The sequence below is a fragment of the Chiloscyllium punctatum genome, chromosome 16 (assembly GCF_047496795.1).
Source record: "Chiloscyllium punctatum isolate Juve2018m chromosome 16, sChiPun1.3, whole genome shotgun sequence".
NCBI lineage: Eukaryota > Metazoa > Chordata > Chondrichthyes > Orectolobiformes > Hemiscylliidae > Chiloscyllium > Chiloscyllium punctatum.
This window is the reverse complement of record NC_092754.1, coordinates 77,966,453-77,984,387: the sequence shown is the minus strand read 5'-3', so window position 1 is coordinate 77,984,387 and position 17,935 is coordinate 77,966,453. Positions and strand designations below refer to the sequence as shown.

The 17,935-nt window shown below is 45.9% G+C and overlaps 1 long non-coding RNA gene across 3 annotated transcripts in view; it reads left to right on the top strand.

Annotated features, from left to right (window-relative positions):
- Nucleotides 1-997: 997 nt before the first annotated feature.
- Nucleotides 998-17,935, top strand: part of LOC140487214 (uncharacterized) — a 58,896-nt gene continuing 41,958 nt past the window's right edge. For 2 of the 3 annotated variants that reach the window (XR_011962771.1, XR_011962769.1), the window contains exons 1-3: nucleotides 1,067-1,187; nucleotides 4,929-5,055; nucleotides 15,262-15,396. This is a non-coding gene — a long non-coding RNA (uncharacterized lncRNA). The other variant, XR_011962770.1, reaches the window with a different exon arrangement.

Genomic DNA, 17,935 nt, shown 5'->3' with positions numbered 1-17,935 from the left:
ATCCATCGACCTTATTACAGCAACGTTGTCCGTTCAAAACAAAAACAGAATATTCTCTCTTCCACAATTTTCTGTCACAAACCTATTTGCTGATGTACAATTTTAATTAACCTCTGTCCCATCCTGTTCCTTTCTGCTAGTGTTCAGCCACATTCCCAGGCTATTCCATTGCTTTACCTTTTCCCTTTGGATTTGAAAGCTCCTTTCACCTGCATTCTCTCTGTCAGTTTAATTCCCTGTCCATAAACCTACCGACATGATTGGCCAGGACACTGGTCCCAGCACGGTTCCAGAGGGACCATCCGAATAGTTTCTTTTAAATCAGGTATGGGATGTGGGTGTCTCTGTCTGACCAGCCTTTCTTGCCCAGCCCTCGTTGACCTTGAGCTGAGTGACTTGCTCGGCCATTTCAGAGGGTAATTGAGAGGCAAACCCTTTGCTGTGGGGATGTTGTGCAGACCACGTGAGGATGGGCAGATGTCCTTCTCTAAAGGACAAGTGTTTGGATTTGTTGTACATCAGTAATGGTTTCATACTTATTTGTGGATTGTTAATTATTATTTTTAAAATTATTGATTTCAAATGTCTCCTTTTCAGATGGCGGGATTCAATCCTGTCTGCCCTGAACATTAGCTGAGGTTTTGGATCCATTCTCTCGCAATAATACCACTAGGCCATTACTTCACCTGCTCACTGGGTGCTCATCCCTGAGCACTGATATCAGGGCATCATGAAGCTAAACCCATTCTTACAACATGACTGTGTGATCCTGACATTTTCCAGCAATCTGGGACTATCACTTAATATCGCTCCATTTTCCATATCTCTGTGGGACTCAGTGCCATTCTCCATGTGTAACCCTCACTGCATCTGTTTAATTTCCCATTCTGTCTATTTCTCTGTCTCCTGTAGGTACTCAGGAAAGTCCTGACTCAATAGCCTTCCCAGCTGCGGGGTGGATCGTGCATCATCACATTGAACGCAGTTGGTTTGCCAGAGAGAGAGACAAAGGGAAAGGAGATCTGGAGCCTTCAATAAATCCTGTAGTGAAGTAAGGTCACCCACAGTGCACAGAGCAAAGAGCAATGAGAGGGCTCCAAACATCTGTTAACACAACATGACATAGATACAGTGCTGGAGGGGAGTACAGTACACACACACACCCCAGGCTCAATCACCACACCAATGTAAGTTCTGTTATATTAAAACTCACTACTCTACAACAGTGTATCTGTGGCATGTCTTGTGGTCCAGTGTCTTCAATAATTTTTAATTCCTATAACAGATCCTATCGCTGTAACCTCCTCCCTTCCCGATAGTCCCTCCACATATTTTAAATGTACTTCATTCCAGACTACCATCCCTATGCCTGTAACTTGGTTCAGTGTCTACAACATGCCTTATCTCGTTTGCCTTCTCCTCCAATAATGTAAACACAAGGACTGCAGATGCTGGAAACCAGAGTCTAGATTAGAGTGGTGCTGGAAAAGCACGGCAGGTCAGGCAGCATCTGAGGAGCAGGAAAATGACGTTTCGGGCAAAAGCCCTCCATCAGGAACAGAGGCCATGAGCCTGCAGAGTGGGGAGATAAATGAGAGGGGGTGGGGATGGGGAGAAAGTAGCAAAGAGTACAATAGGTGAATGGGGTGGGGAAGAAGGTGATAGGTCAGAGAGGAGGGTGGGGGCAGGTAGCAAAGAGTACAATGGGTGAATGGGGGTGGGGATGGGGGTGATTGGTCAGAGACGAGGGTGGAGTGGATAGGTGGGAAGGGAGATAGGCAGGTAGGACAGGTCATGGGGGGCTGAGCTGGAAGGCTGGAGGTGGGGAAATGAGGAAACTGGTGAAGTCCACATTGATGCCCTGGGGTTGAAGTGCTCCGAGGCGGAAGGTGAGACGTTCTTCCTCCAGGCGTCAGGTGGTGATGAAGCAGCGGTGGAGGAAGCCCAGGGCCTGCATGTCCTCGGCAGAGTGGGAGGGGGCGTTGAAATGTTGGGCCACAGGGCAGTGGGGTTGATTGGTGCGGGTGTACCAGAGATATTCCCTAAAGTGCTCTGCTAGGACGTGTCCAGTTTCCCCAATGTAGAGGAGACCGCATAGGGAGCAACGGATACAATAAATGATATTGGTGGATGTGCAGGTAAAACTTTGGATGTGGAAGGCTCCTTTGCGGCCTTGGATGGTGGTGAGGGAGGAGGTGTGGGCGCAGGTTTTGCAATTTCTGCAGTGGCAGGAGAAGGTGCCAGGAAGGGAGGGGATTTTGGGAGGGGTGGACCTGACCAGGTAGTCACTCAGGGAACGGTCTTTGCGGAAGGCAGAAAGGGGTGGGGAGGGAAATGTATCCCTGGTGGTAGGGTCTGTTTGGAGGTGGCGGAAATGTCGGCGGATGATTTGGTTTATGCGAAGGTTGGTAAGGTGGAAGGTGAGCACCAGGGGCGTTCTGTCCTTGATATGGTTGGAGGGGTGGGGTCTGAGGGCGGAGGTGTGGGATATGGACGAGATACGTTGGAGGGCATCTTTAACCACGTGGGAAGGGAAATTCCGATCTCTAAAGAAGGAGGCTATCTGGTGTGTTCTGTGGTGGAACTGGCACTCCTGGGAACAGGTACGGCGGAGGTGGAGGAATTGGGAATACGGGTTGGCAAATTTGCAGGCGGTAGTCTCGGAAGAGGTGCAATCGAGGTAGCTGTGGGAGTCGGAAGGTTCATTAAAAAATGTCAGTGTCAAATCGGTTGTCATTAATGGGGATGGAGAAGTCCAGGAAGGGGAGGGAGGTATCAGAGATGGTCCAGGTAAATTTAAGGTCAGGGTGGAAAGTGTTGGTGAAGTTGATGAATTGCTCAAACTCCTCAAGGGAGCACGATGTGGCGCCAATGCAGTCATCAATGTATTGGAGGAAGACGTGGGGAGTGGTGCCATTGTAACTACGGAAGATGGACTGTTCTGCGTAGCTAACAAAGAGACAGGCAGAGCTGGGGCCCATACGGGTGCCCATGGCTACCCCTTTGGTCTGGAGGAAGTGGGAGGATTTGAAGAAAAAATTGTTAAGTGTGAGGACAAGTTCAGCCAAACGAATGAGAGTATTGGTGGAAGGGTACTGTTGTGGACATCGGGAGATGAAGAAACGGAGGGCTTGGAGCTCCTGGTCATGGAGGATGGAGGTGTAGAGGGATTGGATATCCATGGTGAAGATGAGGCGTTGGGGGCCAGGGAAACAGAAGTCTTGGAGGAGGTGGAGGGTATGGGTGTTGTCTCGAACGAATGTGGGTAATTCCTGGACTGGGGGATAGGACAATGTCGAGGTAGGCAGACATGAGTTCGGTGGGGTAGGAGCATGCTGAGACAATGGGTCGGTCAGGATGGTCAGGCTTGTGGATCTTGGGAAGGAGGTAGAACCGGGCAGTGGGGGATCCTGGACAATGAGATAGGAAGCTGTGGGTGGGAGATCTCCTCCTGAGGTGATGAGGTTCTGTCTGCTCTGGGAGATGATGGTTTGGTGATGGGAGGTGGGTCATGGTCGAGGGGGTGATAGGAGGAGGTGTCTTCGAGTTGGCATCATGGCTTCAGCAGTGTAGAGGTCAGCGCACCAGACTACCACTGCACACCCTCTATCTGCTGGTTTGATGATGCGGTCGGGAGTGGAGCAGAGGGAATGGAGGGCTGTACGTTGTGAGGGTGAGAGGTTGGAGTGGGGGAGGGGGTAGATAGGTTGAGGCGGTTAATGTGTCAGCGGCAGTTGCAAATGAAGAGATCGAATGCAGGTAATAGGCCAGCACGGGGTGTCCAGGTGGATGGAGTATGTTGGAGGTGGGCAAAAGGGTCCTTGGAAGGTGGGTGGGAGTCTTCATTGTAAAAGTAAGCTCTGAGGCGGAGGCGGTGGAAGAAGTGTTCGATGTCACGGCGTGTATTGAATTAATTGATGTGTGGATGGAGGGGGATAAAGGTGAGGCCTTTGCTGAGGACTGATCATTCGTCCTCAGTGAGGGGGGGTCAGGGGGAATGGTGAAAACTCGGCAGGGCTGGGAGCTGGGACCAAGCGTAGGTGTGGAGCTGGGGGAGGTGACGGAGCCTGTAACTGGAGTGGGTGTGGTGTTAGGGGGAATGGGGATGGAGTCATGAGTAGGGGTGGTGTTCCCCTCAGGGTTCTGGGGGCAGGGATGGTGACAGTGAGACCTGGGGGGGTTGTCAGCAGAATGCAAGTGCGCGGCGTTGGTGGGGGCGGAAGTGGTGGCAAACACGGCAGTGGGGCGGGGGGCATGGAAGTCACTGAGTGTGTGACATTCGTGATGATGTGAGGGGCGGAAGTGATATCATTTGTGGTGTGTGAGGAATTGTGAGGGGCAGAAATGGCATTTACTTTATGTTAACCAATAATTTCCTGTCACAAATCTCTTTGACAATGTCGTATTTTAATTAAACTCAGTCCCTTACTGTTTCTTTCTGTTGGTCTTCATCCACATCTCCATCGTGTTCCAATATTTCAACCTTTCTCTTTGGACTTGGGAATTTCCATTCACGTCAGACCTGTCCCCCTTCACATCTGTGTCCATTTATAGCACACTGCATAATCCTGATACCTGGGGAGCCTATCTCAATAAAATAGCTCAGTCTTCCCTGAGTACTTGTAACAGTGCTCACTGGTCAGAACCACTTCTGATGTTACCATTGTGTGATCCTCACACTGCTGATATCACTCAGTCTCTCTGCATGTGATATCCCTTACTTTTGGGTCTAATTGCTACCTCTGTCAGCGTCTCCCGCTCTTGCAGCTCCTCCAGATCCTGAGCCACTCCAGAGGGACGCAGCAGAACAGGCCAGGAATGGACATTAGGAATTTCCAGATCTCTGTGGGATTCAATGCCATTCTCCATGTGTAACATTCATGCATCAGTGTAATTTTCCATTCTGTCTATTTCTCTGCCTCCTGTAGGTATTCCTGATGTCCCTGATTCAGCAGAATTCCCAATTCCTGTCTCGTACATCACCACATTGAAGACGGTTGGTCAGCCAGCGAGATGGAGAGGGAGATCTGGAGCCTTCAGTAAATTCTGCAGCCGGTAAGATCACTCACAGTAAACAGCACAGGGAGGAGTAAGTGGATTTTAATTCAGACCCTGAGGGCATGATGTAGGAACAATGCTGGGCAAGGAACATGAGAAAATTCTCAGGCTTCATTATCACCATCTTGTCTAAATTCATCTGTTCCACAGAACCCTCCCTATGTCTGTCAGTTTCTCCATTGTCTGTTTCATCGATACCACTTCCCCTATCTCTATCAGCCCCTACAATACTGCCTATCCCTGTAAGCTCCTCCTACCACTACAACTCTCCAAGTTTCTGCCTTTGTCATTAATCCCGGGTTCTGTCACATCTCTCCTTAACTGAAGAAAAACAACTCTTCAGTTCCTTAAGCCACCCTGGTCAGTGTAGTCCTTTCCAGATCTGAGAAACCTCCCTGTCTTTGTGACTTTTTTGAACTCCTACTACCTTCATGATCTCTGTAACCTTCCCGTCACGACAACAAAAAAGCCCTGTACCTTAGTAACCTCCTGCAGCTGTAAGACTCCTCCTTGTCTCTGGGCACAGTGCAGAGTGACCCTGCTTCTCTCATAAATTAGTTTCTGCATTTCTAATGATGATTATGAACTCTTCCTGTTTCTGAAATGCAGTCAGTCTCTGTAAACTCTGCTGGTCCCAAATGATGTAATTTCCTACGATAACTACAAACCTTTATGCCTTTAACCTCCTCCAGATGCAATCACACAGTTTATCTCTATAACCTCCATGAGTGGTGGAGTCATAGAAATGTACAGCACGGAAACAGACCCTTCGGTTCAACCTGTCAATGCCGACCAGATATCCCAACCCAATCTAGTCCCACAGGCCAGCACCCGGCCCATATCCCTCCAAACCCTTCCCATTCCTATACCCATCCAAATGCCTTTTAAATGTTGCAGTTGTATCAGCCTCCACCACATCCTCTGGCAGCTCGTTCCATACACGTACCACCCTCTGCTTGAAAAAGCTGCCCCTTAGGTCTCTTTGATATCTTTCCCCTCTCACCCTAAACCTATGCCCTCTAGTTGTGGACTCCCCAACCCCAGGGAAAAGTCTTTGTCTGTTTATCCTATCCATGTCCCTCATAATTTTGAAACCTCTGTAAGATCACCCCTGAGCCTCCGATGCCACAGCCCCAGCCTGTTCAGCCTCTCCCTGTAGCTCAAATCCTCCAACCCTGGCAACATTCTTGTAAATCTTTTCTAAACCCTTTCAAGTTTCACAACATTTTTCTGATAGGAAGGAGACCAGAATTGTACAAAATATTCCAACAGTGGCCTAACCAATGTGCTGTACAGCCGCAACATGACCTCCCAACTCCTGGACTCAATACTCTGACCAATAAAGGAATACATACCAAACGCCGCCTTCACTCTCTTATCTATCTGCGATTCCACTTTCAAGGAGCTATGAACCTGCACTCCAAGGTCTCTTTGTTCAACAACACTCCCTAGGACCTTACCATTACGTGTATAAGTCCTGCTAAGATTTGCTTTTCGAAAATGCAGCACCTCGCATTTATCTGAATTAAACTCCATATGCCACTTAGCCCATTGTCCCATCTGGTCCAGATCCTGTTGTAACCCTCTTCGCTGTCCACTACACCTCCAATTTTGGTGTCATCTGCAAACTGTAGCTCTTATGCTCTCATCCAAATGATTTATGTAAATGATAAAAAAGTAGAGGGCCCAGCACTGATCCTTGTGACACTCCACTGGTCACAGGTCTCCAGTCTGAAAAACAATCCTCCACCACCACTCTCTGTCTTTTACTTTTGAGCCAGTTCTGTATCCAAACGGCTAGTTTTCACTGTATTCCATGAGATCTAACCTTGCTAATCAGTCTCCCATGGGGAACCTTGTCGAATGCCTTACTGAAGTCCATATAGATCACATCTATCACTCTGCCCTCATCAATCTTCTTTGCTACTTCTTCAAAAAATCACTCGAGTGTGTGGGACATGATTTCCCACGTACAAAGCCATGTTGACTATCCCTAATCAGTCCTTGCCTTTCCAAATTCATGTACATCCTGTCCCTCAGGGTTCCCTCCAACAACCTGCTCACCACTGAGTTCAGGCTCATCGGTCTATAGTTCCCTGGCTTGTCTTTACCACCCTTCTTAAACAGTTGCATCACGTTTGCCAACCTCCAGTCTTCCAGCACCTCACCTGTGATTATTGATGATACAAATATCTCAGCAAGAGGCCCAGCAATCACTTCTCCAGCTTCCCACAGATTTCTCGGGTACACCTGATCAGGTCCTGGGGGGTTATCCACCTTTAACCGTTCCAAGACATCCAGCACTTCTTCCTCTGTATCTGAACATTTTGCAAGATGTCACCATCGATTTCCCTACAGTCTATATCTTCCATATCCTTTTCCACAGTAAATACTGATGCAAAATATTAATTTAGTATCTCTCCCATTTTCTGTGGCTCCACACAAAGGCCGCCTTGCTGACCTTTCAGGGGCCCTATTCTCTCCCTAGTTACCCTTTGTCCTTAATATATTTGTAAAAACCCTGTGCATTCTCCTTAATTCTATATGCCAGAGCTGTCTCATGTCCCCTTTTTGCCCTCCTGATTTCCCTCTTTAGTATACTCCAACTTCCTTTATACTCTAAAGGACTCACTCGATCTATCCTGTCTATACCCGACATGTGCTTTCTTCTTTTTCTGAACTAAACCCTCAATTTCTTTAGTCATCCAGAATTCGCTATACCTACCAGCCTTCCCCTACACCCTGACAGGAATATACTTTCTCTGGATTCTTGTTATCTCATTACTGAAAGCTTCCCATTTTCCACCCATCCCTTTACCTGCGAACATCTGCCTCCAATCAGCTTCCAAAAGTTCTTGCCTAATACCGTCAAAATGGGCCTTTATCCAATTTAGAACTTCAACTTTTAGATCTGGTCTATCCTTTTCCATCACTATTTTAAAATGAATAGAATTATGGTCGCTGGTCCCAAAGTGACCCCCCACTGACACCTCACTCACCTGCCCTGCCTTATTTCCTTAGTTTAGGTCAAGTTTTGCACCTTCTCTAGTTGGTACACCCACATACTGAATCAGAAAATTGTCTTGTACACACTTAACAAATTCCTCTCCATGTAAACCTTTACACTATGGCAGTCCCAGTCAATGTTTGGAAAGTTAAAATCCCCTACCATATCTACCCTATTATTCTTACAGATAACTGAGATCTCCTTACAAGTTTGTTTGGCAATTTCCCTTTGACTATTGAGGGGTCTGTAATACAATCCCAATAAGGTGATCATCCCTTTCTTATTTCTCAGTTCCACCAAATAACTTCCCTGGATGTATTTCTGGGAATATCCTCCCTTAGCACAGCTATAATGCTATCCGTTATCAAAAATGCCACTCTCCCTCCTCTCTTGCCTCCCTTTCTATCCTTCCTGTTGCATTTGTATCCTGGAACATTAAGCTGCCAGTCCTGCCCATCCCTGAGCCATGTTTCTGTAATTGCTATGAGATCCCAGTCCCATGTTCCTAACCATGTCCTGAGTTAATCTGCCTTCCCTGTTAGGCCCCTTGCATTGAAATAAATGCAGTTTAATTTATTAATCCTACCTTGTCCCTACCTGTCCTGACTGATTGACGCACTTCTGTTCTCAGCTGTACCCGTCTCAGATCGAGCTTCCAAAATCTTCCCTGTGATTGTTATCACGTCCCATCCCTGCATTCCTCCAAATCTGTGTAAAGTCCTCCCCTTCCTAAAACCCACCCTGTTTCTGTCACCTGTCCCAGCTTCCACAACCCTCCCTATCTCTGTAAGACACCCCCCACCCCACCCCCATCCCAGTTACTACAGCCCACTGTATCACTAAATGCCAGTAGTCACTATAATATCAGAGTAAGGTGTGAAAGAAGGAATACTGTACTGGGTTAATGATCAGTCGTGATCATGTTGAATGGTGGGACCGACTCTGTGGTCAAGTGGCCAATACCTGCTCTTCTTTCCTGTGCTTCTCTATAAACTTACTATCTATATAACCTCCTTCAGTCCCCACAGCCCTCCCTCTCTCCATAAACTCCTTCAGTCCCCACGACTCTTCCTATCTATGTAACCTGAATCATTCCCCACAAACCTCCCTAACTCCATAACCTCCAAAAGGCCCCACGACCCTCCCTATCTCCATAATCTCATCCTGACCCAATGACCCTCCCGTTCAGAGTAACCTCCTTCAATCCCCATCATCCTCCTGATCTGTGCTACCTCCTTTAGGCCCAACAGCCCTGCAGATCTCTTTGGCCCCTATCAGGCCCCACATCACTCCCTATCTCCATAATGTTCTTCAGTCACCACTGCACTCTCTGTGTCCATAATCTCATACAGTCCGCACAGCACTCCCTATCTCCATAATGTTCTTCAGTCACCACTGCACTCTGTGTCCATAATCTCGTTCAGTCCCTACATCACTCCCTATCTCCATAATGTCCTTCAGTCCCCACGACCCTGCTTATTTCCAAAACATCTATTACCATGATATAAACATGAACTCCCATAACCCTTTCTGCTGCCAGTCTGAAACCAAACAGTGTTAGCCTATAGTAGGTCAGGAGCTGAAATATGTTTGAAAGGATATGTCAATGAACAACAACTGGACCCTTAGAAACACTTTTAATAAAAAAGAGGATGTGTTTTTGAGCCTGTTGGATTTTATTTTTATTGTTGTGAATATAAATGGCAGAGTAGATACGGGTGTAGGAGTGGTTGGACTGAAGATACGATTTATTTGAATTTTCAGAAAACTTTACACAAGTTTCAATCAGGGCTAAAGAGTAATTTGGTAAAGAATAGGGCACCTTAACTGTCCGGAGGTGGGTGAGATATTAGACAAAATAGTGTTGTCAGAATTTACTGTGGAGAAAGACATGGAAGCTCAGGAAGTTGGGGAAATAAATAGTGATGTCTTGGAAAGAATCCTCAACAAAGGAAAAAAAAGTGTTGGAATCTGAAAACAAATAAAGGTAAATCAATCCTCAGTCGCTTATTAGGTCGATCCTAGAATATTTTGGGAATCTGGGGAAGAGATTGCAGTGTTCCTAACATATATTTATTTTATCAATACACACAATGAGCGACCGGAAGACTGGAGGGTGGCTAATGCTGTTCCATCACTTAAGGTCTGCAGTGAGTAGCCAGGAAATCACAGCCCAGTGAGCCCAGTGCTAGGTAAGTTGTTGGAGGAGATTCTGAGAGAAAGGAGTTACATATATTTGGAAAGGCAAGGGCTGATTAGAGATAGTCAGCATGGCTTTGTGAGTGGGAAACCGTGTTTCACAAACTGGATTGACTCTTCGAGGAGTTGACCAAGCGATAAATGAAGGCAGCGCAGTCAGCGTTGTCTACAGCAAAGCATTTGACATGGTTCCAGGGGATGGAGAACATCTAGTCAAGAGGAAGAAGGAAGCTAATTTAAGCTTGAGGAACCAAGGATCAGAAGCAGGGCTATAGAGAGTTACATGGGCCAGCACGGTGGCTCAGTGGTTAGCACTGCTGCCTCACAGCACCAGGGACACGATTTCAATTCCAGCCCCGTGCGACTGTCTGCGTGGAGTTTGCACATTCTCACCATGTCTGTGTGAGTTTCCGACGGGTGCTCCGGTTTCCCCCCACAGCCCAAAGATGTGCAGGTTAGGTGAATCAGCCATGCGTTGTTCAAGAAAGGGAATAGAGATAATCCTGGGAATCACAGACCTGTCAGTCTTCTGTCTGTGATGTGCAGATTATTGGAGAGGACTCTAAGAGACAGGATTTATGATTCCTTGGAAAACCATAGTTTGATTAGAGGAAGTCATCATGACTTTGTAAGGGACAGGTCATGCCTCACAAATCTTATTGAATCCTTTGAGAATGTGACAAAACACATTTATGGCTCATTGAGAAAGTACAGAGCATGGGATACAGGGAAACCTGCCTGTCTGGAGACAGAAATCCTGGTCCTTAGAAGACAGAGGGCGATGACAGATGGAAATAATTCAGCCTGGAGCTCAGTGACCAGTGGTTTTCTGCAGGGAGAGGTCAAAAAATCTCTGCTCTTAGTGATTTTATGAATGACTTGGATGTGTGAGTGGAAGAGTGGGTAGGTAAGTTTGCCAATGACATGAAGGTTGGTGGAGTGGTGAATAGTGTGGATGTCTGCTGGAGGTTGCAATGGGACATTGACAGGATGTAGAGCTGGGCTGAGAAGTGGCAGATGAAGTCAAATCTGGAAAAGTGTGAAGTGATGTATTCTGGAAGGTGAGACTTGAATGCAGAATACAGGGGTAAAGGCAGAATGCTGAATAGTGTGGAGGAACAGATGGATCTTGGATTTCATGACCAGAGATCCATCAAATTTGCCACCAAACTTATAGTGTTGTTAAGAAAGAATATGTTGTATTGGCTTTCATTAGCTGGGAGATTGAGTTTTAAAGGCATGAGGTTATGCTACAGCTCTATACAGCCCTGTTTCAATCCCAATTAGAATATTGTGTTCAGTTTTGATCCCTTCATTACAGGAAGGATATGGAAGCTTTAGAGAGGGTAAAGAGGAGATTTACCAGGATACTACCTGGACTGGAGGGCATGTCTTATGAAGAAAGGTTGAGGGAGCTAAGGCTTTTCTCATTGGAGTGAAGAAGAGTGTGGTGTGATTTGGTAGAGGTGAACAAGATGGTGTGAGGCAAAGATAGAGTGAACAGTGAGAGACCTCTTTATCCCATGGCATACATGGTACAAGGGGCATAATTGTAAGGTGATTGGAGGATGGGTAAGGGGAGATTTCAGATGGAGGTTCTTTACACAGAGAGTGGTGGGTGGGTGGAACGGGACACTTTAACAGACTCTTGGATCGGCAAAATGAAGGGTATGTAAGTTAGTTTGATCTTCCAGTCAGGTAAAAGATGGGCATGGCATCATGGCCGAAGCGTCTTGTGCTGTACTGTTCTGTGTTCTACGTTCTGTATGGTAAACTGGATAATAAGCTCAGATCAATGTAAAAGGATATGGTATTCAGGAGGAGCTAGTGAACTGGATACAAAATTAGGCTTGATGGTAGGAGACAGAGGGTGATGGGAGACATGTTGCCTTTCGGTGGAGTGGGTCCCCTGTTGTTTGTCATTTGGATAAATGGTTCGGATGGGAATATTGGTTTTGTGGGAAGTAACTTTTTTGAGTGACTCTGAAATTGTTGGTAAAGTGGACAGTGAAGAAAGTTATCTGTGATACAACAGTTCAAATAGTACACTGGGATAGTGGGCTGAAGAATAGCAGATGGAGTTTAATTAGATAAAGGTGAGGTGTTCCATTTTGGTGAAACAAACCAGGGTGGGTTTGTATAGAAAATGTTCGGGCCCTGGGTAGTGTTGTCAGTCAGAGACCCAGGGATGCAGGTGGACAGTTCTTTGTAAGTGGTGTCACAGGTAGACAGGTTGGTGAAGCAGGCGTTTGGGGTGGTTACCTTCTTTGGGTAGAGCATTGAGAGTAGAAGTTGGGATGTCATGTTGTGGCTGTACAGGACATTGGTGAGGCCACCATAAAAGCATTGTTGACCAGTAGAAAGTACTCATCTGGTTCACTTACGTCCTTTAGGGAAGGACATCTGACATTCTAACCTGGTCTGGCCTGCACGTGACACCAGACCCACAGCAATATGGCTGACTCTGTGCTATACTCTGGGTAATTAGCAGTGGGGCAAAAAATGTTGGTCCCACAGTGACATCCTTGTCCCATGAATGAATAAATAAAAATACATATATCCCTCCCTACCTCTGTAAACCCCTCCAGCTGCAGCAATCTGTACTGGCTTTGTAAAACCGTTCAGACCCTGACCCCTCTCTGTAACACTCTCACCACCTCCAGCACCTTCAGCTCTCCCAGTTCCTTTTGTGACATAAAACCTTGACAATTATTCCCTCTTCCATCTGACCTCCTCCTGCGAGCAGACTCTTTGCAATCCCTTTAAAACTTACTTGTAAAACTTTCTCTCACTTCAGGATTTTAAGTACTTTTTGGTGATCCTCTAAGCCCGATAATCTGATATGATCCTTTTTACTTGAGTGAGGGACCGATGGGGATTTCTTGCTGAGGATTAATCTGTTTCAATGGAATGTCCTTTTGTTGAGTGTTTTACACTGCTCCTTCAAATGTTTTCCACTGTTCATTTCCAGACACATATTTCAGTCTGTTTAGCCTGTTTACCTTGGTCAGTTCTCTTCTCAAACTCCTGTTATTGGTTATTTTTGTTTCTGCTTGTAGTTTGTCCTTTCTGTGATTCACTTTAAAACTTTATATTTCTTTAAACTGCACTTTATCACAATTTCCCAGAGGATCTCTCCAGGTGTCATTACTCATTCACGAAGTTTCATCACACAATGGTCGCTCTGAGATAGTTACGTCCCTCGCCAGTTGCACAATTTGTTAATCAAAGAAACACTGAAAACTAATTCTCTGAACTCCTCTTCCAATATCACTCTTGCCAGTGTGACTGTCCCACATTTTGAATATTGATGTTTCCCAAAATTATCACAATGTGTTTGTTAAAAAATTCCAATGAGTTCCTGTGTAATGCAGTGATGAGCAACGGAATGCTTTTTGGTGGCTAAAACTATCCTGCTGCTTGTGTCCTTGGGAAGTAGTAGCCAGAATTTACATTCAGACTGATTCTACTTCATGATCTGAGACCAAATGCTTTCTCTGTGATGCCTTTGTTATCCATTATTGTTAGTGTTACCCATTTTGCCTGAGTTTCCGCAAGGTTGTGATCCATTGAATATTTATGTCCACCTTTTGTTCACCCTGTAACCATGTCTCTCTGTTATCTAAACCTCTTTTATCTCAGTGTCACAAATCCATCTACCTTATTGATAAGACGTCGTCCATTGAAAAAAAAACATAATTTACTCTCCCACAATTTCCTGTCACAAACCTATTCACTGAAGTACAGTTTTAGTTAATCGCTGTCCCATCGTGTTCCTTTTTGATTACCTTCAGTCACATCCCCATACTGTTCCGATGCTTCACCTTTTCTCTTTGAATTTGGAAAGCTCCTTTCACCTGGACCCTGTCCCTGCATCCTCTCTGTCAGTTTAAAGCCCTGTCCATAAACCTACTGTCATGATTGGCCAGGACACTGGTCCCATCACGGTTCCAGTGGGACCATCCTATTGGATTTTTTTATAAATCAGGTAGGGGATGTGGGTGTCTCTGGCTGACTAGCCTTTATTGCCTATCCCTAGCTGCCCGTGAGCTGAGTAGCTTGCTTGGCCATTTCAGAGGACCATTGAGAGGCAAATACTTTGCTGTGGGTATGTCATGCAGACCACGTGAGGATGATCAGATCTCGTTGTTGAAAGGGCAAGTGGGCGGCACGTTAGCTCAGTGATTAGCACTCCTGCCTCACAGCACCAGGGTCCCAGGTTCGATTCCAGCCGCGGGCGACTGTGTGGAGTTTGCACATTCTCCACGTGTCAACGTGAATTGCCTCTGGATGCTCCGGTTTCCTCTCACAGTCCAAGGACGTGCAGGTCAGGTGAATTGGCCATGCTAAATTGCCCATAATGTTAGGTGTATTAGGTCGAGGGAGATGGGTCTGAGTGGGCTACTCTTGGGTCGAAAGGCCTGTTTCCACACTGTAGGGAATCTAATCGAAGGGATTGTGATTTTTGTACATCAGCAATGGTTTCATATTTGTTTAACGGTTGTTCATTGCTATTTTTAAAATTATTGATTTTAAATTCCACCATATGTTATGGTGGGATTCAAACCTGCCTCTCCTGAACATTAGCTGAGGTTTTGGACAAATACCCTAACAATAATGTTATTACACCATCACTTCAGCTGCTCACTGGTTGCTAATCCCTGAGCACTGATACATGAAGCTACACCCATTCTTCTAACATGACTGTGTGATCCTGAAGTCTTCCAGCACTCCAGTGATATCACTTAGTCTCTCTCCATGTAGTAACCCTCACTGTGTGGGTCTAATTGCTGCCTCTGTCAGCGTCTCTCACTCTTGCAGCTACTCTAGATCCTGAGCTAACAGAATTCTCCACTCCAGAGAGACGCAACAGCACCGGCCTGGGATGGAGTTTGGGATTTTCCAGATATCTGTTTGGGCTCATTTCCATTCTCCTTGTGTAACCCTCACTGCATCAGTCTAATTTCCCATTCTGTCTATCTCTCTGTCTCCTGTAGGTACTCAAGAAGTTACTGACTCAATAGACTTCCCAACTGCTGTGTGTCTCATCCATCACCTCATTGAAGATAGTTGGTCAGCCAGAGAGACAAAGGGAAGGGAGATCTGGAGCCTTCAATAAATCCTGCAGTGAGGTAAGATCACTCATAGTGCACAGAGCAGAGAGCAATGAGAGGGCTCCAAACATCACTTACAAGACATGACATAGATACAGTGCTGGAGGGGGAGCACAGTACAGTACAGTTACACCCCATGCTCAATCACCACGTCTACTTTAACTGATGTTGCACTGAGACAGCATCGGGAGTTCATAGTTATCAATTCAGTCCTGTGCTGTCTTAGTGAGCATCAGTACAACAGACGGGAGAGTAGGTCTCCGACGAGAGTTTGTGAATGCTGCCTGGGATATTTCTGTTCTGCGTTCTCCCTCCAACACTGTACTAAGATTCATTACTCTGCAACACTGTATCTGTGGCATGGCTTGTGCACCAGTGTCTTCAGTCATTTTTAACTCCTATAACAGTAGTTATCCCTGTAACCTGCTCCATTCCCGATAGTCCCTCCACATATTTGAAATGTACTGCATTCCAGACAACCATCCCTATCGCTGTAACTTGCTTCAGTGTCTACAACATGCCTTATTTTGGTACACTAATCCGCTTTAGCTGGATACAGAGTGATACAGCACGGAAACAGAACCTGTGGTCCAACTCCTCAATGCTGCCCATGTTACCTAAACTGAATGAGTCTCATTTGCCTGCCTTTGGCCCTTATCTCTTCAAACCTTCTCCTCTCCATGTACCTGCTCAAATGTCTTTTCCATGCTGTAATTGTTCTTGTTTCTCCATGTGCCTGAGGCAGTCTATTCCGTCTATGCACCATCCTCTGTGGATGATGTTCCCCCTCAGCTCCCTCTTTAAATCCTTGCTCTCTCACCTCCTGTTTAGGACTCACCTACCGTTGGTTATTCACCATTCTTAGAGTCACCCCTTGGCCTCCTCTGCCCAAGTGAAATATTTAGGACAATGTTACAAATATCTCCAACGTATGTAACAAAGTGCTGGCCAATGTCGGCAAATGTGCCAAATGTCGCTTTCCCCAACCTGTCCACCTGTGATGCCATTTCCGAGGAACAATGTAACTGGCACCCCCTGGTCTCTCTCTCTCTCTCTCTCTCTCTCTCTCTCTCTCTCTCTCTCTCTCTCTCTCTCTTCTCTCTCTGGTCAACAACTCTGGCCAGAGCCCTTCCATTAACTGTATTAGTCCTCCCTGGTTTGTCTTAACAAAATCCAACAGCTGAATTAAACTCCATCTTTCATTCCTTGGTCCACTGGCCCAGTTGGTCAGTATCCCCTTTGATAACCGTATTTACTGCCCACGACACCATTCAATTGATCATCAACAAACTTTCGCACAATCACTCCTATATTTTCAACCAAATTGTTTATGTCGATGATGCACATCAGTGGACCCAGCCCTGATCCTTTCTTCAATAATGGAATCAAACCATATTCTTGTCATAACGCCATACAGCATGGAAACTGACCCTTCAGTTGATACTCACCATAATCTAAAACTAAACTCTTCCCAGCTGCCTGTTGCTGGCCCATATCACTCCAACTCTTCCCTATTCACCTGTTTATCCAAATATCTTTTAAATGTTGTAATTGTACCCACATCAACCCTTTTCTCAGGAAGTTCATTCCACACTCAAACCACCTTCTGTGTAGCAAATTGCCCCATATCTTTTTTTTTGAACACCTCTCCCCTCTAACCTTAAAAATGTGGCCCCTCCTCTTGAGACTCCCCCATCCTGAGGAAAAGGCAACTACCATTAAATTGATCTATGTACCTCATTTTTTTTCCATAAATCTTTATAGCATCATGTCTCAACCTCCAGGCTCCAGTGAAAAAAGACTCAGCCTATCCAGCCATTTTTCAGAACTCAGGCCTTCCATACCCAGCAATATCCTGGTAAATCTCTTCTGAACCCCCTGCAGCTTAATAATATCCTCCCTATAACTGGGGCGACCAGAACTGGACAGAGTATTGCAGAACAGGCCTCACAAATGTCTGTGCAATCTCAACATGACGTCCCATATCCTCCACTCAATGGACTGAGCAATAGTCAGGCATGCCAAGCACTGTTTTATCCATCCTGTGATGCAAACTTCAAGGATTATGTACCTGAACCCGGAGGTCCCTCTGCACTAAAACACTAACCGAAGCCTTAACATTAATTGTATAAGCTCTACCCTTGTGATGCATTTAATCGGATTCTGGAACTTGCCATGGCTTTGTGTTTTAAAACCTCCAGCACCACCTCTTTTATAACATGCACTCTTTTCAAGTCATAGAGATATACAGCATAGAAACAGACCCTTCAGTCCCCAACTCGTCCAGGCTTACCAGAAGATCTGAATAAATCCATTCCCTTTTCCAGCATTTGGCCCATATACGTCTACACCCTCACAATTCAGATGCCCATCCAGATACCTTTTAAATGTTGTAATTGTGTCAGTCTCCATTACTTTCTCTTTCAGCTCATTCCATACACCCATCACCATGTGTGTGAAGAAGCTGTCTCTTCAGTCCCTCTGTGAACCATTCACCTCTAACCTTAAACTTATGCCCTCCAGTTTTGGACTCCCCAACTTCTGGGAAAAGGCCTTG